Genomic DNA, 24,885 nt, shown 5'->3' with positions numbered 1-24,885 from the left:
TTTTGTAAAGAGCTGAAGGGAAGGAAAGGGGAGACAAGACTTTTCACAACTCCAACATTACTCATCACTGAGTTACGTTATGCAAATTGCCGTTTTCGCGTAATGTAAATAGTTATTGTTTCGTGAGACTGTTTTCTTTAATAACATAACGGGAGCGTTGTTTATAGGAATTCAGAAGCTGCTTTGTCGCCGAAGAGTTGTGTTAATTGGAAAATTGGATCCTCTTTGTATATATATCTCGAGAGTTATTGTTGTCATTATATGTATAATAAAACTAGCAACCCGTGCCCGGCTTGCCATGATTTTTTAGTGTAAATTACATTATCATCATCATTATTACAGCTCATGTTTCTACAGTACTTTTTTTTATAGGTGAAAGAATTTTTAAAATTGGGTGAATGTTTTTTGAGTTCATCTGTTAGTCGTACAAACAACATGAAAATTTTTCCTCTTTATAATATTAGTTTAGATAAATTAAATTTGCTTACGATTTGTCCTTGATGGTAGTAGTTGACAAATGTCAACTATTCTATTAATGAGTGAAAATGAAATAGTAACACCGCCTGCGCTAGCAGTATATGTTAGTGGGACACCAGTGAGGGATGATAGGTGAGAATGAAAACAGACCAACCCATCGTAATGAATTCAAAAAGAATTAACCACGATGGTTTCCAAGGGGAGTCGCGTGAAAGTCGAGCTGTCTGAATATAGCAATGTATTATTAACAATCCTCATTACTACTAATCCCTTTCTTCCCAGTGCCAACTGCAGCCGTTGTGATCAACGCAACTCTCTAGACGTCGATATTGCGCTAAACATATTTTAATGCAAGTAACCTTCAAGAAAAGAGTATCTTTTTTTAAAAGGCCGGCAGTACACGTATGATGCCTCTATCTAGTGTTGCGGGTGCTAATGGGCAGCGGTGGTAACTTACCATCAGGTGAGCCGCAATCTCGTATTTCGTGTTTAATTTTATAAAAAAATATATAAAATTAGAAGTGTAAGTACTGTTTACTTATATTTAAGAATTAAATATGAATTTAGATATTTTAATTAATTAACTAAAATGTCATAATTAATTTTCAGGTTTAAAATTAATTATTAGATTAATTTGGTTTGTTAACGGTACTCACCGGAGATTTATAAGAATTTTTGTATGATAAAAAAAATTGTATCGATCACATTTAAACACTCTCTAGGTTATAAGATGTAATCACATACTAATACACTAAACGACACAACTTTACCTGAGTGAAACTTCTTAATACGTATGTTGAATTTCTGGCTATATTCCTGCGAAATTTCATCTAAATTAATCATTTTAAATAAATGTAACGACAAGTTTAGTCTTGAAACATATATTAGGTGAAGTAATGAATAAATAGAATAATTTATTCTTAGAATTTACTTCTAAATAAGTTACTGTCAACAATAATTTTATTCCACTTGGTAATAAATTGACGCAATTTAAGAAAATTTATATATTTGTGATATGGTCCTAATACAGAATAGGCCACCCCTTCCTTTCTCGTGGGTGTCGTAATAGGCGTCTAAGGGAACCTCGTGGTCGAGGGAAGGGCAGCAGCATCCTTTTTAAAACAGTACCAAAAGACATGTAGGCTACCAACCTCTTTAATAATAAATAGTAAAATAAATAGTGACGTTCTTGACAATCTCCTTGTCTTAGCAATTTTACGGAATTATATTTTGTATCGCGACTTATTATATCTGGATTTATTTACTGTAAATATTATTCATTATACAATCTCGTACCAAGTCTTTCTTTCTCTTACTCCTTCTGAATTTATATATATAAATATCATCAAGCCCACATCTCTACATCTCCACAGACATATTGCGGTTGTCTTTGCAAATGGTAAACTGCCATAAGGAACGTTATGACTATCTATATATATGTAAAAATATATTAAGCATACATATCTAATTATTACAATTATTAAGTGTTGTATTATTGGTATTATAATAAACAATATAGGTATATTATTGTGTTACATGCATGCTTAATCTTATGTTGTGGTATTGCTGAGATCTTTTTTATTTTAGATAGAAATGGAATGGAAAACCTGTTTGCGTTATTAGTATACGCTGGCATGATACCATAATAAATTTACTTGGAATTGACCGCGATGACTTCGAGCGGAGATCGTATAAAAGTCGACTTGATTTAACTAACATCTTTCTCTTTGATGTCTTTCAGTTACCTGATAGTCTTGTAGACGCATATTTTTATCAACTATAGATCGAATTCATGTTCAAAAGATATTCAGAAATGGACTGTTAAATGATATAAAACCTACTTTATTATAATGCATAACTATTATTTCATTAAAATATACAACAATATATGTGATATTTTTATACAATTGTTTGAAATGATGCTCATAACCACCTTTTATTATTGCACCGCTCGCCATCGACAGGGAATTCGTCCTCACGTTTAACCCTAAATGGTCGCGTACAGTGCGGTTTCAAAGAAATTTTCTCCCGCAACCATACAGGCTTTGAAATGAACTCTTTGTCGAGGTTTTTCATAGAGACTATAGTATGGGGTTTTTCAAAATGGGTATATATAGGTTTCTTCAGTCCGTAGGCTACAGTGATCGTTTACCATCAAACGGGCTGTACTCGTATGCTTGTTAGCCACCTATGAGGTATAAAAAAAATTGTATAAAAATATGAGATATACATATTTTAATTCCCTAATTTGCATTGTAATTACTATTACTAATTAATTAATAATTTACTTTATTTTTACTTCACAAATTAAAATTGTAATTGAAAGCATTTAAAGTTCGTAATCTCAATCACAAATAGTGCCAATTTTAAAGTCGTCCAATTGAAATGTAGAAACGCAGTCGTATTATATACTTAAGTATATAATAAATAATAGAAATTTAAATAAATAATGTATATATCAATTTCGTGTATAATATAGTATATATCATACATGTGTAAGTATATTTGTTATTCATATATATTTATTCGTTTATAAATATAATTTTAGTATGTATGTATATCAATAATTATTAGTACGGCATTCGAGTATTCTGACACTTCCCTATGGTTGACTGGGAGAGAATGCTTTTAGCATTAAGTCCGCCATGTACACATACTTGTACTAATGAATAAATAAATAAATAATGTATAGACAAATATATTCAAAGTATTAATATTTTCCATCGTATGATCTCGGCATAAAATGGGCTACCCCTTCCTTACCGTAAGTCGTAAGACACGACTAAGGGAACTTAATGGTCGAGAGACGGGAGGCAGTGTTCCTCTTAAAACATCTGTAAAAGTCTAACTGTGGTTACCAATCCGCCTGCTAAGCGTGGCAACTACTGGCAAAACTTCCCTTATAAGAAAGGCTTATGATCAGCATTGGACAGTTAACGGCTGAAATTATAAAATCATATTAGTTTTAATATAAATTCTCAATAAGTTGTTGCAATAATTATTTCTCTAAGTAACATAGGAAAGGAGATAGGCAAATTAGACAAAAACATAAGCATCGTAATAATATACTAATAATAGGATTGTAGATATGGATATACATACATACTATACATGATGGATGGAAAACCAATGACACACGCCTGTGGTGTCAGTGGTGTCCAGCGATACAATAATTCAGGTAAACCAATAATTAACAGTTATTAACAAATTTTTGACTAGAAATAAAGACTTTTATGATAATAGCATTTAGTTGTATTCTTTTTTTGTCCATAAAATTCCTATGTAAAAATTCTTTAATGGTATTTTTATTATCTTAATATAAAAAATCCGGTAGCACGATATTCGTTAACGCTAATCTCTTAAACCGCTCAACCGATTTTAATGAAATTTTGTAATTGTGTATTGTATACACCGATTTAAAAGATAGGATATTTTTTATCCCGATAAGAAAAAAAATATATAACATATTTATTATAATTGTGCGTGGCTCAATAAATGTATGCCATCCTTGAATATACAGTTCATCTCAATTTACTTCAAATTTATTTACAAAATATAATACAATATTAAATACATAATGTTCGACGGGATATCTGTGGACTATAAAGATTTTGTAAAGGATCTCGGAATATATCTTGACAGAACGCTATCCTGGAGCACCCAAATAACAGAGATTAGTAGGAGGGTCTTTGCGATTGTGGGCTCACTCAGAAGATTACGTAATTTTTTACCTATGGCCACTAGAGTTGCGCTTGCTCACTCCCTTGTCCTTCCCGTCCTTGACTATGCTGATACCTGCTACATTGATCTCACCGAAGACCAACTTAATAAACTTGAGCGTCTCCAAAACCTGTGTATTAGATTTATATTTGGACTTCGTAAATACGACCACATCTCTAATTTTCGCACTCAGCTCAAGTGGCTCCCAATACGTCGACGCCGAGATTGGCATATATTATCTCTTCTTTATTCCATTCTATTCAATCCTCTTACACCTCACTATCTTAAAGAGCGATTTATATTTCTCGGTGAAGTTCAGAGTCACGCTTCGCGTACCTCAAATAGTCTCCGTTTAAAAACCCCAGCACATACCTCCGTGTACTACACCAAATCCTTTTCCGTTCAGGCAGTGCGCCTATGGAACTCGCTGCCACCGTCTATACAGAGTGCGCAATCCTTGGCTTCGTTTAAAGGACAAGTCAAATCACATTTTCTTTCACTGTAGTTACTCTTTTCCACTCCTTTGTAATTTTTGGACTAGATTTGTCATATTTCCTTGTGTGTGCTATGTATGTATTTATATGTATATGTTTATGTATTTTGTATGTATGTTATATGTGATTATGTATGTATATATATATATATGTATGTGTATGTGTATGTATGTATGTATATATATTGTTATAGTAAGTAGTGTAATAAATTATATGTATTTGATATTTTTGTGCATTACATGCTTTTGTATTTTGTGCACGAAAATTGTTGATTCACTCTTGCGCCACCTGCCCTTTTCTATCTGTTCTCCCTTAACTAAAGGTTGTCTGTAAGAGATTGCCCTAGCGATAAGACCGCCTTTTGTACCTTTATGTGTATATTTCAATCTGTATTTATGTTACTGTATTTCATTTGAATTATTCACTTGTCATTGTATATTTTTATTTATGGTGCAATAAAGAGTTAAATAATAATAATAATATTGTAAATTTCTCTATTCTCATTTTAGAGTTTTAGTTGTGGATAGTTTTAAATTCGACGAATTAATGTTAATAAAATTCTCTGCTAAAATTATGAGCGGTTTTTAAAGCGGCTCAATAGAGCGGGCGACGTAGCGCAAAACCAAAATTTGTCTGTAAAGTGACTATTCCGCACAAAATAATTGAGCAGTTATGCTAATGAGCTACAAGCTGAACTGACGCCAAAACGGTGTCCGCGGAGCTTTATGCAAATCACCCGGGGCGCGATACGGCGCGTCGACCCACCGAGCGAACCGCCTTGTCTAACGTTGGACAAGACACGTCTGGCGAACACATAGTTTTCTATTAGATTAGCCGTGCTCATAACTCCATTCTCGTGACAACAAATTTCCATAGCAATTATTATTGCATAATTTTTTTTACACATTTATTTTTAACGCCATCTATTGTAAAATAAAGTTCATTTTTTTTACTTTATAATAGAGGGTTTTGGAAAAATAAGAATTAAACTAAAATACGCGAAGTAGTTTTTTATTTTTCTATAAGCTATTATATAATATCTAATCTAATATAATCTATATATCAATTATATATATATATATATATATATATATATATATATATAAAATTAGATTATATTATATATCTATTTTAATATAGAGTAAAAATTTTGCACGAATTAGTTTGACCATCTTTATGTAAGTCTCTAATAATATAATGTAAACAGGAGGGGGAGGAATTGTTAGTAATTCAGCATACTAGTCGTATTACTAGCAATATACCCAGTCAGATTGACCTCAGTGATTCTCCCTGAAAACCATCGTGCTAAATTCCAGTTGTATTCATCACGATGCGCTAACTGATCTGCCTTTTCATTCTCACTTACCATCCCTTACTGGTACCCCGCCAGCATATACTGTTAGTGCAGGCAGAGTTACCATTTATAATTCATTAAAAACAAATACATAACCAGAAAAAATAACAGTTACAAAAATTGAGAAAAATCCAATAATCAACGTTTTCGATTCAGATACACTCATAAACAACATGTCTAAATATTTTTATGTATAGCTTTGTTTTCTTACAATTTAAGAAGATTAACAGATCGGCCAGACAACGCTTGATCGTAGTCGAATCCCAGCTAAAGTTCTTAATTTTCAAAATGATTAACATTTGCTTCTTGCTTCGGAGAGCACATAAAGCTGTAGCCTGATAAGCTACATTCGAGGATTTTGTGTATAATGAACAAGGCTTAGAAACTCTTGACAGTTGAGAGAAACTCTTACACGAGAAATAGCTGCATCTCGTGGCTTTACTAGTATGTATTAATATGTTTGTAATCAGTTAATTAATTTAGTATATGATATATTTGTTTAGAAAAAAATCAGATTCAAAATTAAATCTCAATTTGTTATTACTAATTTAAAACAGACAAAGATTGATCACCACTATTACTACCAGAAGTTATAGTGGTAGTCAATCTTCGAGTATTGGTAGTCACACACATACTAGTGGTAGTGGAATTAAATAAAATAATTTTAATCAAATAACCAGTGATATGACCTTCCACAAGATAACATTTAGTTAAGTAAAATGCTTATTCCTTTATTTAATAACCACAAATTAAGATTTATTATGAAATTTGTATCAGAAAATATTGCTATTATTGCTAAGTACAGATTAAGTTTGACCTTTGGTGTGCGAGCAATTCTCGCCGATATTGGGTGAGACATATAGGATAAACTAATTGTGTATAATTCTATTTGTTACATAGTTTTGATTAATTTAGCGTTGAGATGTAATTTAATAAAGAATAATGGTTTTGGATCAAATTACGTCTATGTTTATTATTTGATGATTTGATGGATTTTTTTTATGCAAAACTTGGTAAACTATGTTTATTTTTTCTTGTGAGTCGATGGCATCGTAGCTAGTGCTACAAAATAATGTTATAGTACTTTTAAAAGTTTATTGAAAACAACAAGCAATATTTATATATTTGTTTCTAGTCATAAATGCAGTAAGTTTTAATTAATGACAAAAAAAATTTTGAATGTCTCAATTATGGAAATTATTGTAGTTTTTGTTGGGACTCGTCTGTATGACCGGGATAAAAAATAGCCTATGCTCAACTTCATCTCGAATACCACATGTGTGGTATATACAAAATCTCATGATAATGGGTTGAGACGTAATGTCATAAAAAAAAATCTATTTCATTTTTGTAACGGCAAGGATTTATAGAGGCAACGCCGTTATAGCGTGTAAATCATGTTATTAAAATTAAAAATTTTATATTGAGTAAAGTATAAAATGTTTAATAACATATAACATTTTTCTCAAGAAAGTACAGCAGTAGGTTCTTTAAAAAAGGTATAAAGAGATTTCTTCAGAGTCAGCAACGTGCATGTAATACCACTGGTATTGCAGGCATTCAAAGTTTACGATAACTGCTTACCATCAGGTGAGCCATGTTCGTTTGCCGCTTCAGTGGTATAAAAAATGTTACAATAACAAGCAGTGGTCCGCTTCTTTAACTTTTTCCTTCCAACTTTACCTGATTCACCTTTTAGCTATTGATATTAAAATTCGAGAGGATTTTTTATTATTAGTGCGTATTACTATTATTCCATACCATACCATATCAGCCGTTAATTGTCCATTGCTGAACATAGGCCTTCCTCTATTGGGGGGTTTTGCCAGTAGTTGCATGCTTGGCAGGCGGATTGGCAACTGCCATGGAGATGTTGTAAGAGGGACGCTGCTGTTCATCTCTCGTCTATTAAATTCCTTTAGTTGCGTCCTACGACACCTACGGGAAAGGAAGGGGTGGCCTATTTTATGCCGGGACCATACGGCAATTTTTATTATTATTTTTGTTTTATTTTTAATTATTATTATTCATATACCTTTTATGCCTCCTCTGCTTGTTAGAACTTCGTGCGTAGCAGTCATCATAATTAAATGCAACTAACATTTTAATGCGCGGTTTTAATGTTGCTGAATTCCGTTCTGTTACAACGCGGCGGGGTGGTTAACTTTTATTCATTTTTCATATTCGACTTGATAATATTTTTTATATTATATAGTATGCTAAACTATTGTGTAGTTTTATACTTTTATTCGAATATAAATGACACTGATGATGATGGTGATGATAATATCATTTCACCGATATTGTACAAAAGTTTTCTTGGTTAACTTTTTCTCACTCATGCTTTTGCTCTTACTGCTTACCAAACCAAGTTTTTTTTTTTTAATGAATGATAATGAATACGCTGACCAGGCATCAGTGAGAGATAATAGGTGAGAATGAAAGAGCAGGTCAATGGATGCACTTGGAGTTCAGAAAAATGGTTTCCAAAGTGACCACGGGAAGGTCGACCTGATAGGATATATTGTTAGAAATGTTACTAGTGGTCCGCATTACTAATACTCCCTTCCCCCGGTTTGAAGGAATTGATAGGATATGGAGGCATAATAACTAAGATATTTATTATATATTATTATGTAATAAAGAATAGCAATACACGAGGGATACTGTAAACATCAAATGTATTGTATTATGTCCACTGTGTTACCATTACTAGTAGGTACTTAAACTTTCAAGTTTATATTTGTGTAAATATATTTATTTTATAATTGTCTCCCACTATTTTATAAATAATTAGGCTGGGCTTTGTGATTTTTAAGCTGTGACAGTCAGACAGAAGGATAATCTCCGCTAATAAGGCCACTAACTTCACTTCCCTTTTGTTTTCGCAGAGGATAATCCAGACATTTTTATCCGCGTACTGGCTATGTCACACCTGCGACTCTATTTACAAATTTTGCATGACAACCCATCATAGTTTACACTCATAGATCATATGCGTTTAGATGAGATATTGAGTGTCAAAGCATGCTCTAAAAATGGTCAGTTAACTGTCATACTAGTCTTTACTTAGTAACTATCAATATATTCTGTTAAGTCAACCTCCACGCGGTTGCCGCCGAAAATCATTGTGGTTAATTTTTAATGAATTCATCATTGTGAGCCAACTGTCCTGACTAACCTCATTAATACCTGCCATGCATGACTAATATCTCGCTTCTGATGGCGATAGGGCAGGCAGTAATATTATTATCACTTATAAAAAAGTGATTCAGTCTCTTGTCGTGTTGTACAGAAATATAATAATACAGCGTTAAGGCGAACTATTAAAAAAAAAAGGTTGAGTTGTTTTTTCTAAGTATTTCTAGAGAGACAATTCATCTAGACATAATAAAAGAATGTATCACTGTTCGACTGCGTCGATGTAATGGTAATGCGTGTAATTTTATTTAATTACAGCTTTGAATTTTGACGAGTTTTCATGTAAATTTAAGAAAAGAAAAAAAGAAATAATATAAATTATCAAGTATCTCTGCACATCCTAAAAGTCGAATGGTAAAGAATGCCTACAGCATTAAGTCTCCCTCTTGTAACACATTTTATTGGTCAATAAAGCCTAAATAAATAAAAATATTTTAATTTAAATAAACTTAAATTTAAGCATTTTTGAATAGTCATTTTTTATGATACTGCCGCTCATTCGGAACGCAATTTCGACTAATAATACTAGATAAGAAACTCAATTGTTTTTCAAAAAATTTAATTATATCAATAATACATTTGTGTAATTATAATACAAATTAATAAATTTAAGATATATTTACGCTTGAATACGTTACGAAATACGCTTCAATCAAACAATAGTTAAATATTAAAATTTGTGGTTGCCAACCCGCCTGTTTGCCACGCGGCGATTACTGGCAAAACTCCCATTATGGGGGAGGTTATGTTCAGCCGTGGACAAATAATACAAGTGCCGTATAATTATATTAATTACCTGGTCTTCAAGCTAGGATACATTGTTTTATATCTTAACGAACATCAGAGGCACAACCCAGATTACTCAGATTCGCGCCAATTTAGAAAGTTTGTTCTTTAAATTGCTCTTAACCAGGATTCGATCGGGGACCTCATTTATAGAGTAACATATCCACCAATGTGCCACAGAGTACCATGATCATTTATATATTTATTTGTGACGTCGATCTAATGAGTCTGACCTGACCTCTCTGCCAGGATTTAATTTTGGACAAAATATATATACGTGGTTTGAAATATTCAGTAAAAAGGCCTTTACTTTTAAATATACCAATTTTTTTTTATTTATATAGAAGATAAGTTAATCAATATATATATATATATATATATATATATATATATATATATATATATATATATATATATATTTCACGTCTAAAAGTCGAAAGTCGTAAATTGAACTGAAAGAGATAAATTACACTTTATGAAAGGAAATTAGGAATACCAAATCTCTACGTCCAATGTTGTTGGGCTCAGAAAAATAATATTTGAGATGTGGCCACCCACTGCCGAATACAAAGGAACTAAGGAAATTCTGTTTACTTGGGAGTGCGATGTCATATGTTTTTGATTGCCTTTATGATAAATTGTTATTATAAAAGTATATCTTAATCATCATATGTTTTTAGCCAAATGTTTTTTCCATTGTTTCTAGATACTTTGTACAAAAGTCGATTGCGTGGGTACCTCTGTCCCATTCGTGTTTCTACCGTGAAGCAGTTGTGTTTGCATTGCTGTCTTTCAGTTTGAAGGGTGGGATATGGCGTGAATTTACAGGGTATAGAGAAATAACATCTGAGTCCTCAGGAATGGCAACGCATGGGGGTATCATAGGCGAAACAGTATACTCTGTTATGTCCATGGTACTGCTCAGGTCTATAGGCGATGGTTACCACTTTCCATCAGGTGGCCCGTCAGCTTGTTTGCCATTCTAAGTTGAATAAAAATAAAATAAAAATAAACTGTAGAAACAGGAACGAAGCAGAGATACCCAAGCAAACGACTTTTCTACAAGTCTCCTCTGACAAAAAAAATATATGTAAATAATAGTAAAATCCATATCGAAATTCGTTGAATGATTTAGAAACAGATAGAAGCGGAAATTAACATTGTCATTCACAATTTAAGATAAGATAAGAAGTATTTGTTATCCAAAAATATTGATTTGATTTACTGCACAGTACGCTTTGATCACTTATGATCGTACATCGTATGTATTTTTAGTTCGAAATTTTGTATAACAAATGGAACATTCGTGAACACCGGTCCTATGACGTATTGTGCACAGTGAACGCACCTGCTATCCGTCAATGAAATGGTACCGGGAAAATGAAAATGTCAAAGTGCACCTCGTTTCCTCTTATCTCCATATGGTATAAAACAAAGTCGCCTCCCGCTGTTTATACGCTTAGATATTTTAAAATACGCAACAGATTTTAATGTGATTTTCCTCTAAAGATAGAATGATGCGAGAGGAAGGTTTATATGTAGAATTTATTGTTTTAATTTGTTGATAAGTTGAAATATGTTGATAATTATTCAAGACGTCGGAAGAAATTAAGTCTACTGAGAGCTTTCTTCGAAAATGCTAAAACCTCTTTATTACAACTACAATAAAATAAGCGACGGCACTCTATATTACACAGATAGTTTCCTATAATAAATTTAATGTTTTAAAAATGTATACAAATTATGTGGAGTTTTAAAAGCTATTTAGATGGATACCATAGTAATGTATAAAAATAATAGTAACTTTTTTATATATAATACAAATAAAAAAAAAAAAAAACAAAAAAATGGGGATAATTTGGGAATACTTCCGCTTATATAGATAGACTGCCTCGTTACAAATAATTTAAAAAAAAATCAGGTATATGTATGCGTGAATCGAGATATCATTATGATATTCAGTCGTATTACTCAGTTTACGAGAAAAATGTGTATTGTAAGATTAAATAAAAAAAATTATATATAATGAATATATGAATATATTTTATAATAATGCTTTGCTTCACTAATTATTTTGATTGATGTCTGAGAATAAACTTGAAACATTTTAAAATCATTGAATGTGGCCGCTATTTTAATTAATACATCTATAGTAATTGAATTTACTTGCAACACTAAAAAATGGCGCACTCTGTTTTGATTAAAAGAAATATATGTTAACAAATATAATATCAACCATCAGTCAAAGTGACGTGCGGCTAACTATATTTTGAGTCATTTTTGATATTCGATATTCCATCTTGTTATATATAATCTATGCAAATAACCTATTCGAAAGCATTATCATCAAAGATAGAGTATGCTATGAAATCCCCCATCAACTAACCCAGATATCGTATTTTAACCGCAAAATATTCCGTTAGCGCTGCATGCTAAACTAATTTCAAAGTTTCAACTTTATTCATGCGTCACTTCACTTAACTTGCTAGCGGACTTAAATCGAATAAACGTCAAATGTGGCCAACACTGGACTACGGAATTCCGCGATAGCAGGAAACAATGAATTCCGCCCGCTATTTGTTTCGCCACTTGCCTACCACAACCATTCAGTTGCAATTTGCAAATGGTATCCGTTTACAATGGCTTAGATGAAATTAAGTTGGGTATTGTTAAATAAAGCTTATATTAACCTATAGTAGTTGGGCGTTAGCCAACGTAAGCTACAAATGTTAAAACAAAACGTAATTGTTGGAAACAATTCTTATGTACGCTCTTGTATACGCATTCTGGGCAAAGCTCATGTGGTTTCGACGTATATTAAATTGCTTTTATTTTATCAGTTGGTATTTATATTTGAATCGAATCTTATTAGTAACGTTAGAATTAGTTTTCGTAAACACAGAGTAAGTCTGATGATTAAAACCATGCAAAGAATGCGTAGGACTTGGTAAATACAAATAAATTTCCTTGAAATCTCAAAGGATAAATGTTTTATTAAAATTATCAGAAAATTAAGATATATATATATATATATATATATATATATATATATATATATATATATATATATATATATATATATATATATATATATATATGTTAGCTTAGCTTAAATTAATAATCATGTTTACATTTGTTACTTAGTGTAGAGGAAATATTACATATTGAAATATATTCAAAATTCCTGTTTAGCACAACATTGTAAAATTAAATTTTAGACTTTTGTTTTGTATGGTTTATGGTTTATAAGAGAAAGGAATTAATGTGATAATGTAAACTATGATAATATACCTGAGTTATCTACTCGTGACCACAGCTGATGTAACCTGGTCGAAATGTCGAGATAACTCAAGTTAATTATCATAGTTTACTTAAATGATCGTGTTAATTTCTTTCTTTTATAAAATATTGTAAACATTGAAATGTATTTGGAATAATCACTATTTTATAAACTTAATTTGATACTAATGTACAAACAATATATGAACAATGTTATTTATGGAGCAAAGAATTTCATAATTGCCAATTTTCCTGTGTTTCAGCTGCTGAAAAACAATAGACCTAATTTGTGTTAATGGCAATACAAATTGAACGCCAATTTCTAGTTCAATTATCATTGATTTGTAGGTGAATACCAATTTATTATTAGATATTTATTTTGATTAGTAACGTGGGATAAATAAAATAATTAGTTGAAATTTTGTAGCAATCTTTTAACAGGTCCTCAAAAAATATCTAACATAGATATTTTTTGAGTCGGTACATATCTACTGACAATTCGATATAGAGCATCGAATGACAAAGGACTGGACTTTTTCGCGGTAGATCTTTAGAAGTTTTTTACGATTTTCAATCAAGTTCATGTGAATTCATATTTTTATAATCTGATCTGAAAAGTAACGTTCCCTTCTGTTTCCCTGTTTCCTATATAACACTTCCGAAGCAAATAATTTTATGGATGTGTTTTTTTGCACTAAATCGTACTTCCTGGGTGTTCGGGGTGTTAATACATATATTAGTCGAGTGTATGTATGCTAAGTATGAATGTGTGACAATCGAAATACATTTTTAAAATAATAAATGTATTCAAAATTCAAAATAATTAAAAAGTTGAAAAAAAGAAAGACTTTTATGTGACAGTATTTATGGCCAGATTAATTATATTAAATTTCATAATGATTGGTCAAGTCACTAAGACGCTAAGAGGTAATAGACAAATTCACTTTTATATTTATAATATTAATAAAGATTTTTTCTTAACATCAAATAGCATCAAGAAAAATTTAAAGACTTCGCGTTAAATTTACAAGAAAATTAACAGACATAATTCATCAAGTTTGAAATTCCGACCAAACAACTATTAATTTTCCATAGCGCATTGCATAGTGCAACTTTTGACGCGCACTTCGGCCTCACTTTAAACTTTTGATGTATGGACTATAATTTATTCGCTTCTCTCTATGAGTATAAGTTTTCTTAAAATAAAATATTCGGTCTTATCACAAAAATAATTTATAATACTTTTTATCTAAATGAAATTTAACAAAATGTGACTAAATAATTAAATAGTGTTTAGTCAGCGTAACAATGTTTATTTATAATTTTACTCGTATGGGCTAAAATTTATGGATTATTATAATAATATCTATTACTTAATTTCATTTTATAACGTATGGGGCAAACGAGAATCTGATAATAAGTGACTATTGCTGTCCATATTTACCAGCAATACCAGAGGAATCACAGGTGTGCTGTCGGCCTTTTAAAAAGGAATATGCTCTCTTCTTGAAGGTTATTTTACATACTTTTAATTTTTTAATAACTTAGATTAATTTTCGTGTAGACACAAACAGACGTTATACACACTTTTGTAGTAAGACGTTTAAAAATATATTGAACATATGTTAATTGCAAGTTTAACTTTTTCATGGTAAGAGGATTTAAGTTTAAAATTAGAGCGTTACCAAACATGGTTTAGAGTAAATATTTCTTTTAATGTTTGCTGTGCCTGTGATGCAGTTCATTCGTGTTTATATATTTTTGACGTAAGAAATTTATCGCTAGAGTAAGTCTGAGAAATAGCCAGAAATTCTGCGGTATTTGGTGTAAAGCGAATAAGGGTGTGAAGGAGTTTCACATCTGCACCGGATAGGACATTGCCCAGTGAGTGTGCGAAAGTGAAGAGTGATTGCAGAGGGCACCAAGATTGTTTACTAAATATGTAAAGTACAAGGAAAAAAGATTATCAATCGACTTCAAAAAGAAAGAGGTTCTCAATTCGGTTATATTCTTATGTTTGTTACTTTATAATTCTGTAAGTTGTAAATCAATTTAGAAAATCCTTTTTTCAAAATTGGTCCAGGAAGTTTTTAAAACAAAATTGCTAGTTTTGCAATAATTGAAATCGGTTTTTTGTGGAACGATTTAATTATTGTTTTCACTATTGCCTCAGCCTCCGTCCCATGTACAGAAACCTTCAATACAATACAAAAATAGAACCAAGTTGTCTTAAATAAATAGGAATATAATTTGTGTGATAACTATGAGTGTGTAGGGAAAAACCTCAGAAGCGAAGGCACGACAGCGCAGAGACAGTCTAATACAAATCGTAGAAATATTGAGATCTATTTTGGAAATAAACTACTTCTAGTCATGTTAATATAAAATACATAGGGCGGATACTATTTTTCCAATTCGTTTGCGACTCTCAGTAGCATAAAAAAGGGTTTCTATATTGATTGTAATATTGGTTACAAATTACGGTGTACATTGACCAACCAAAATTAGTCATTCCTTGTATACCTATAGCGTAAATCATGTCGAATAAGCCATTAGCGTAATTTATATAGCGGGAATAGGTCGTGCACCGTAAACGGTAGCCTACCACTTTCTCACGGGGAAATGTTAATGAAAAAATATATTCACACGAGCCTTATGTGGGAAATTCCCTCTTTAAGCTGAAATTAATGTGACTGCTGCAAAAAACGTGTTACATCGAATGTAGCGTGTGAATAGAATGTGTATTATTAGGGTAATATTTCATTCTGGTAATTTGTATTATGGCAATCTTGATAGGTTAGAAAAAAATATGGAACGGTTCGTATTGAATTGGTTCCTGCAAATAAATACATCAATTTACTTGCATATACTTAAATGAGAACGGTACTAACTTAAGTTAGATGTTATTCCACAAGGTGGTGATTTCTTATTCCCAGCATATCGTTAGATGCAATTATACAGATAATGTGCAAGACATAGAATAATATAATATAATTGTACATGAAAAATATAAAAAAAATGATGTAATGGGTTTTAATAGGAGTAATAGGAATCTTAACAGTATTTTATAGAAATTTTATTATCTGTCTGTCTGTTTATCAGTATTAGTAGTTCTAGTATCTAGCAAAAATTACTACACCAAATTAAATGCGGTTGTCACTGCGGTGTTTGTTAAGGTCTAATTTAAAAATTAGTGTTTTTATTTTGATACGCCATCTAAAAATAGTCCATTTGATTTGTTTTCCTATCTCTGAAATCACGCGTACGAGGTAGCAGACTATAATCTAGTTCTTATTAATTTCCTTAAGTACAATTACATTCTATTATACATTAAATTTAAAAAAGAAAGTTTGAGATGATTTTTAAATGGAAATTTTTAACTTTTTACCGTTTTCATGTTCCTTAATATGAAGAATTGCTTTTTAAATCGTCGTACTACCACCTAACATAGAAACAGTGGGGAAGAAGGGATTGTTAGTAATTAAGCTTACGAAAGCCCATTGCTAGCAATATACCCTGTCAGGTCGACCTCTACGCGGTTTCCCCTGAAAACCATCATTATTGATTTATTGTTGAATTTGTCACGATGGGCTAACTGACCTGCTTCATAGTCACTTATTATCCCTCACTGGTACCCTATCAGTGTATACCGACAGCGTAGGTGGGGTTACCATTCCATTATCATCCATTAAAAGAAAATATAGGAACAGTAAAGGTACTGATTCAATTATCTCGCTCAGACATTTTTTATTGTACGTATATTAGCTCCCAAAACTAATTCCTTTTCTGTAATGAGAAAAATACATATCAGGAAAGGAAAGTTAATGTTTTTCCTGTTATTTAGTAATTTCGCACGTGCCGTGTTCGTACCTATTGTTCTATAGACAGTTCTAAAAAGCGTTCTATAATCAATCCATAAAAAAACGAAGGTAGGAAATCGTTACTTAATATTATAAATGGTAAAGTTTGTTTGTGCGTTTGTTATATAGCATCTTAATGGAATTGCATTTATTTGCAATTAGCATCTGAATAAAATTTGGTATAGGTACACGTACTATATGGGATGATGAAGGATATGAGCTACTTTTAACATATCCTGATCAAGCGGACGAAGTTGCGGGTAAAAGCTAGTAAATAAATAAAAAAACAAAGGTTTTGTATAGCTTTTTTATTGGTTACATTGTAGCTGAATCAATATGTTTATGAAGTAATTGAATAAGTATGTATGCTATAAGTTATATAGCCCGAAGGATAAGCAATCTGAAGTGACAATGGGTTGGTAACATAGTTTGAAGAACTGACAACTGATGGGGAAGAAAGTTTCTTGAGTGGTGACCCCGTACGGGCAAATGCAGTGTAGGACGACCCACTAGATGGTGTGACGACCTCAAATGTATTGCAGGGAGTCAGTGGATGCAGGTGGCTCAGTACCGTCCCTTGTGATAGTCTATGGGAGAAGCTTATGTCCAGCAGTAAACGAATAGTGGCTGAAATGATGTTGAGTCGTAAATTAAAAATGAAATAAAATAGTGAAAAGTGAGAAAGTATTAGTTATTAGTAATCATAACTACCAGAGGGAGACTTTGTACAAAAGTCGATTGCTTGGGTACCTCTGTCCTATTCGTGTTTCAACCGTGAAGCAGTTGTGTTTGTATAGCTGTGTTTCGTTTCGAAAGGTGAGATATGGCGTGAATTTACTGGGCATAGAGGAATAACACCTGAGTCCTCAGGAATGGCAACGCATGCGGGTATCATGGGCGAAACAGTATACTCTGTTATGTCCATGGTACTGCTCATGTCTATAGGCGACGGTTACCACTTTACATCAGGTGGGCCGTTAGCTTGTTTGCCATTCTAAGTTGTATAAAAAAAAATCCACTATTTGATTTTAGTTTTAGATTTGTTTTTTGATATTTTTTTTAGAATGATAAAACGATCCACCTAATGGAAAATGGTAGCCGTCGCCTATAGACACGAACAGCATTTATGATCACAAAATATAGTATAATGCCCACGCGCTCCCTTATAGGTTGTCTTGAGAAATGGGCTGTTATACCTGTGTGATATTACACAATGATATCACTATTATATTTCACTATTCATACCATTTATCTTCCATGTATCTGCTGTTTCGGTTTTTGAACCGATACATAGGGTAATATATGTAGTAGGTACGTTTAGATTCTATAGATAGAGTGTCTTCATACAAATGCTTTGAGAAAAACGGGTCAACTTTTTCATACAATTTTGTGTGATAAATAGTTATGAGTGTTTTTTTTAAAACTTCTATATTTATTTAGTTTTATATTTTTTTGTATCTTTTTAATGCGTAAAACTCATTTTATTTATTAAATAATTTAATACAGATACGTCAACATATATTAAGTGCGTAAGTGTATAGAACACTGATTAAAAAAACGAGTTAGCTCATTTGACATTTTTTTTTATTGGATGAAAATGGAATGGTGACCCCTTCTGCGCTAACGGGAAACGCTGGCGAGGCACCGGTGAAAGGTGATCGATGAAGATAAAAACAGGCCAATTAGTCCATGATGATGAATTCATCTGGAATTAATCATGATAGTTTCCAGGGAGAACCGCGAGGAGGTCGACCTGGTTGGGTATATTGCTAGCAATGGGATTATTAGTCTCCATTACTAACAATTCCTTTTTCCCCGCTAATTTTACAATTAGCTGACAAAAAGTTGACCCGTTTTTGAGACTCGATGCCCTATCTTTATAAGGTAGTATGTTATATTAAGTCTATGAATGATATAGAGTTATCCTTGCAGACTAAATTTATACAGTCTCCCTCTGGTGGAGATGTCATCGAATATGATTCTTTTATAGTAAAAATTTTCCCGATATCAGCTGTCGCTCGCTTTATACGACAATGCCAATGACAATTTTCAAGCTACTTAAAAAAGGAGCAATGCCTCTATTTGGTAGTATATATTTTTATAGTTGTTATAACTCTCTCATAAATCGATTTAGATTTTTTTTTATCTAAAAGGATACACTGACAGATTGATTCCATAGAAATATTATCAAAATCGGTTTAATATCAATAGATTAATATTTAATTAAAAAAAAACTAGTTTTAAAACTTGGAAGTCAAGTTTTTTGTGGAACATAATCTTAAATATGTTATTCTTACCATGTACCAGTTTAATGATGTTCATGCCCTGTGATGTATAGACATCTGTTTACATTTTTATTATAAAACTTTTCACTGAATATACTGTCACAGTATAAGCTGTTATGCCTACATAGGGTATGTAGATGTGACAACCCAGTATATAATTTTACTACCATATCTCCCTCATTTTTTTACTTTTTTATCTCACTCTGCTAAATATGTTACACAGCTTATTGTGTGTTGTAAAATATAGTTGCTATTTACATATTTGGGCGTTGATACAAAATAATCTTTAGATTATATTATGTCATGCGGTGTCATGGCTGGGTTCAGTTGGCAAGATTTTCAGTTTATGTACGTATCAAACAATTTTGAGTCTTATTCTTTATATATGTTGTTATAAATTCCTAAACGCTCAGTCTGTCTTTACTATCCGCTCATACAGTCCAATAACTTTCGTGTTCAATAATAAAATACAACATCTGTTCGAAATGTTATTACTCTAAATTCGATAACTGATGCTGAAAGCCCTGGTAGAAACTAGAAAATTTCTGTGACCTTTTTCATACATTAAAAATAAAATAAATATACATTTTTACACATCTGTGATTCCAGATAGGCATTCAGATTCATCAATTAGTTGTTTCTGTTATTATGAATATGATATTCGATTTTTTTTTATACAACTTAGAATGGCAAACAAGCTGACGTCCCACCTGATGGAAAGTGGTAACCGTCGCCTATAGACATGAGCAGCACCATGGACATAACAGAGTATACTGTTTCATCCATGATACCCCTCATGCGTTGCCATTCCTGAGGACTCGGTTGTTATTCCTTTGTATCCTGTAAATTCACGCCGAAACACAGCCATGCAAACACAACTGTTTTACGGTTGAAACACGAATGGGGCAGAGGTGCCCAAGCAAACGACTTTTGTACAAAGTCTCCCCCTGGTAAAAGTATTTACGAGTAAAATCTTAAATTACAAATATATATTTCCCTTATTCATTATAAGTTTCATTGCAAGTACACTAGTAGATTGATGCTGTTTATTTAATAATCACTAGATTCTTGCTCGTTCTTCTCATGCGTGGTTTTCAGATGTAGAAAACCCAATTGAATTTAATAGATGACGTATCGAAATAAAATATTCACTAGTTTTTAAGTTCCTCATGAATATAACAATAAAAATAATTCTTAATTTGGTACAGTAGTTTCAACGTGATGCCGGAACAAACACGCACACAGACAGACAAAGTTTGTAAATGTTATTGATTTGGCTTCCATTGTGTCTACTAAAATGTCTTATATAATTTTTTTTAAACATCTTCCATGTACGGGTATCGTTCAGTTACTCTTATTATATCTATTACTATTGTCTCATTATAGTTAATCGATTTAGATTATGTAGATAGAGTATCGAGCCTCAAAACGGCTTAACTTTATGTCAGCTAATTGTCAAATTAGCTGACTCGCTTGTTTATCAGTTCTCTATGTATTTACGCCTAAAATGTATCTTGACGTATTGTTTAATAAATGAGTAATTACGAATTAAAAACACGCAGAATTTATAAGGCAAAATAAATGTAGAAGTTATAAAGGAGCCACTAATAACTATTAATCATGCAAAATTTTATGAAAAAGTTGACCCGTTTTTCTCGAAGCATTTCTATGGAGGCACTCTATCTATATTATCTAAGCGTTCAGGTAATCTTTTTATATTAGTAGGATAACCTTTGTCAGACAAATTAGTAAAGAAACTATCTCTGGTGATTTAGTTTCTCATATTAAATTACGAGACCTAAAATATTTTTTTACTAGTTTTTACTGGCGACTTTCTCTGTATGACCAGAATAAGTTGATTGACTGAAACAAAAAGTATCATTATGCCCTAGTCCTCTGCCATCTCAAATTATAATAATATGTATAAATTAACATTCATAAAAATTTGTTGACTCGTTAAGGCGTTAAGAGGTAACAAATAAGCTTACATTCTCATTAGTAGGGTTTAAAATAAATTTCAAGTCAAATGTATAATAAATCAGTATATATATATCTTGTTTTTGGATTTCAAATAGTACGAGTATTATTAATGCGAGGTATGATGGATGCAGATAGGTGAGCCCGTGTATTACAGCTATTCATCACGTGTAGAGGGCGCGAGCGGCACGGGGCGCCTTCATCCCTTTGTTTGCCTTGTAATTGGTACGAAATATCAAATTAAGTTTTTATTGTGCTTATATGGACGCAGATGTGTCTTGCTTAACGTTTCCCCTTACTTCGCTCAAGCAGTAATCAGTGTTTTTGTTAGTCAATGTATAGTTATAACACTTATAGTTTACGATACAACAAATTGTTGTTATGTGCCCCTAATATCAAGTTTTAGTGGCATTTATTTATGAACTAGCTCAGACCTGCGATACCGTCCGTATGACTTCAGTATGTTCTCTGACTGGAATAAAAAGTGGCCTATGTCCTTCTCCACTCTATATAGTATATGTATATTAAATGTCATAGTGATTGATTAAGAGGTAACAAACAAACTCACTTAAGTGAGTATAATCTGTTTCAGTAGAACTTAATAAAAATATAAACAAATAAATAATAAATTTGATTAAAAGACAGAGAGCTGATGTCCATTAGTATATATACTCCATCCATCCATTAGTATATATATATTACGTATAAAATCAAAGAGTCGGTTAATCGAATGAATGTGTAAATTTATAATTAATTTTACTTGGAGAGTATTTCTGTGATGACTTCAACAAAACTTTGTTACTTTTTTATTAAGTTTTATTAAAAAACTATTATTTTTGCTTTATTATCAACAGCAACAAAACATGTTGAGAACAAATGACAAGACTGTAGATATATAGTCGTAGATCTCACACACAGCTTAACGTAGTTAAGGTTAAAATTAGATCGTCGGTTAATAAAACGCCATATCTCACTTTTGACTCTCTATAATATTTATGATAATGTACAATAGATTTAATAAATTATTTGATTAATTTTAAATTAAAATATTTATTTATTTAACAATTAATTGTACCAATATTATATGAAGTTTTGAAGGGTTCTAATAAGAACAGCATAGTACAAAAGACGCTAAGTAATCTCTTTCAAACAACCTTTGGGTAGAGGGAATTAAAGAATGAATGGATAAGTGGAGCGTTAAAAAATATACATTTTATAATTGTCATTATTTTTACCTATCCTAATAATAAAGTACCACATTCGTGATTCACTATTCATCCCAAAGGTTGACTGGTAGAGAATGCTATTAACATTAAGTCCGCCTTTTGTACCATATTTTCTTTAGTCAATAAAGTTCTTTAAATAATAAATAATAACAAGAATTTACTGAGTAATGATATCTTATAATTTACATGATTTTTAAACACTGAGTAAATAAGTACCACGTATATACATATTTGGAACGTGAAATTGTTAAATAAATAACGTTATGAAAAGTTAGCTCTTAATATTAATATAATCTACCTTTGCCTGTACGCTACATATATATATATATAAAGGTATATACATATATATAATAGGTAAATAGGTTTTCTATGAATATGGATATTAAACATAATTATGAAATACTAGCTGTATCCTGCGACATTGCTCGTGTAAATTAAGATAAAAGTATTCTAAGTAAATAATCTAATTTCAATCATATAGATTTTGATTAAGAAATATGCAATACATTTTCATATTTATAATATTAATGGAATATTGTGTGTATAGTAAATATTTTCCTTTATATCGAGGTATGAGTAGCAGCGTCCTCTTTAAAACATCATCGAAGCCTAATTGCGCTTGCCAATCGTCCTGCCAAGCGTGGCAACTACTGTCAAAATCCCACAACAAAGGGGCCATCTTTATATTCATCAGTAGACACATAATGGCTGATATGATGATATATGATGATTTTTTTAATAATAATGGTACTCCGCTGGGTGATAATGGAATGGTACTTCGCCTGCGCTATCGGTATACACTGGCAGGGCACCAGTGATAGATGATAGATAGGTGCGATGAAAGCAGGTTAGGTAGCCTATCGTGACGAATTCCACTATGATTAACCACGATGATTTCTAGGGAGAACCGCGTGGAGGGCGACCTGACAGGGTATATTGCTAGCAATTGGTCAATTTGACCCCATTACTAAAAATAAAAATGATTATATATATATACAATAATATTAGAAAATATCTATATGTCTGTCTGTAATATTTCTATGTCTAATCTACGAAACCAATTTTGATGAAATATAGTAAGCTCAGGGATACGTCCATGATTTATGTTTATGTACGTAACAAGGCTTATTTAAGTATTCATTAGAGTGGAATCCAATTATATAGTTATAGATTTTTTACGGGTAATTCCATTAAAATGTTTATTGCAAAATCCTTCGCATCAAGTTACACAGATGCACGGCATTTTCACCGAAAGACTGCTTCGCTTGTTAAAAAACTTAATCACAAAGAAAAACTTTTGCATTTACTGGACTTGAAATATCTGCTCCTTTGAGCATAAAGCAAATCAAAGTTCCAACAATGTCTGAGATAGATTTAACAAGCGCAATATAAATGCAGCACTTTATCTATCCGAATTATCGTTGTTTAAATTTCAAGTAGAAAAAAAGGATAATATCGAACAGTAATTTTACAATTCGTATTTTTTTATTTCAATTAAAATGGCAAATAAGCTGACGGTCCACCTAATGAAAAGTGGTGACCGTTGCCTATAGACATGAACAGTATCATAGACATAACAGAGTATACTGTTTTATCCATGATACTACTCATGCGTTGCCATTCCTGAGGACTAAGGTGTTATGCCTCTGTACCTGGTAAATTCACTGCTATATCCCACCCTTCAAACCGAAACACAGCAATGCAAACACAATTGCTTAACGGTAGAAATACGAATAGGACAGATGTACTCAAGCAAACGACTTTTGTACAAAGTCAAGTTTGAATTCGTATTTTAAAAAACAAAATAAAAGAGAATATATCAATCTGGGAAGAGATATTTTGTAAATATAAATATTTAAATTTAGAAAGCGGAATCATTTCTATAAGTAGATTTTTGCCACAAGAGAAAGAAAAAGATTTTGCTTTGTAAAGAAAAAAGAAATCTTTAGTCGTCATCAAATTTATATGAAATTAAAACGGAATCAACTTATTTTATTTTAATTGCAAAAAGAATATTCAAAATCGGTCCGAAATTGGCTAAGCTATCACGGAAAATACAAACAATATGGTCGTTTTGGTAGTGACTTGAAAATACGCATTTAAGACGTGACTGGCAACTTGATTCTCTAGACTTCCTGAAGCGAGCTCACTCGATTGATAGTTTTCATTTCATTCTCTCCAATGAACTATTTTTTTTTCTGTTTATTGACAAGCTAGCGAAGCAAA

This window comes from Galleria mellonella, unplaced genomic scaffold, assembly GCF_026898425.1.
Source record: "Galleria mellonella isolate WM207_F2 unplaced genomic scaffold, CSIRO_AGI_GalMel_v1 utg32, whole genome shotgun sequence".
NCBI lineage: Eukaryota > Metazoa > Arthropoda > Insecta > Lepidoptera > Pyralidae > Galleria > Galleria mellonella.
This window is presented reverse-complemented; position numbering follows the sequence as displayed.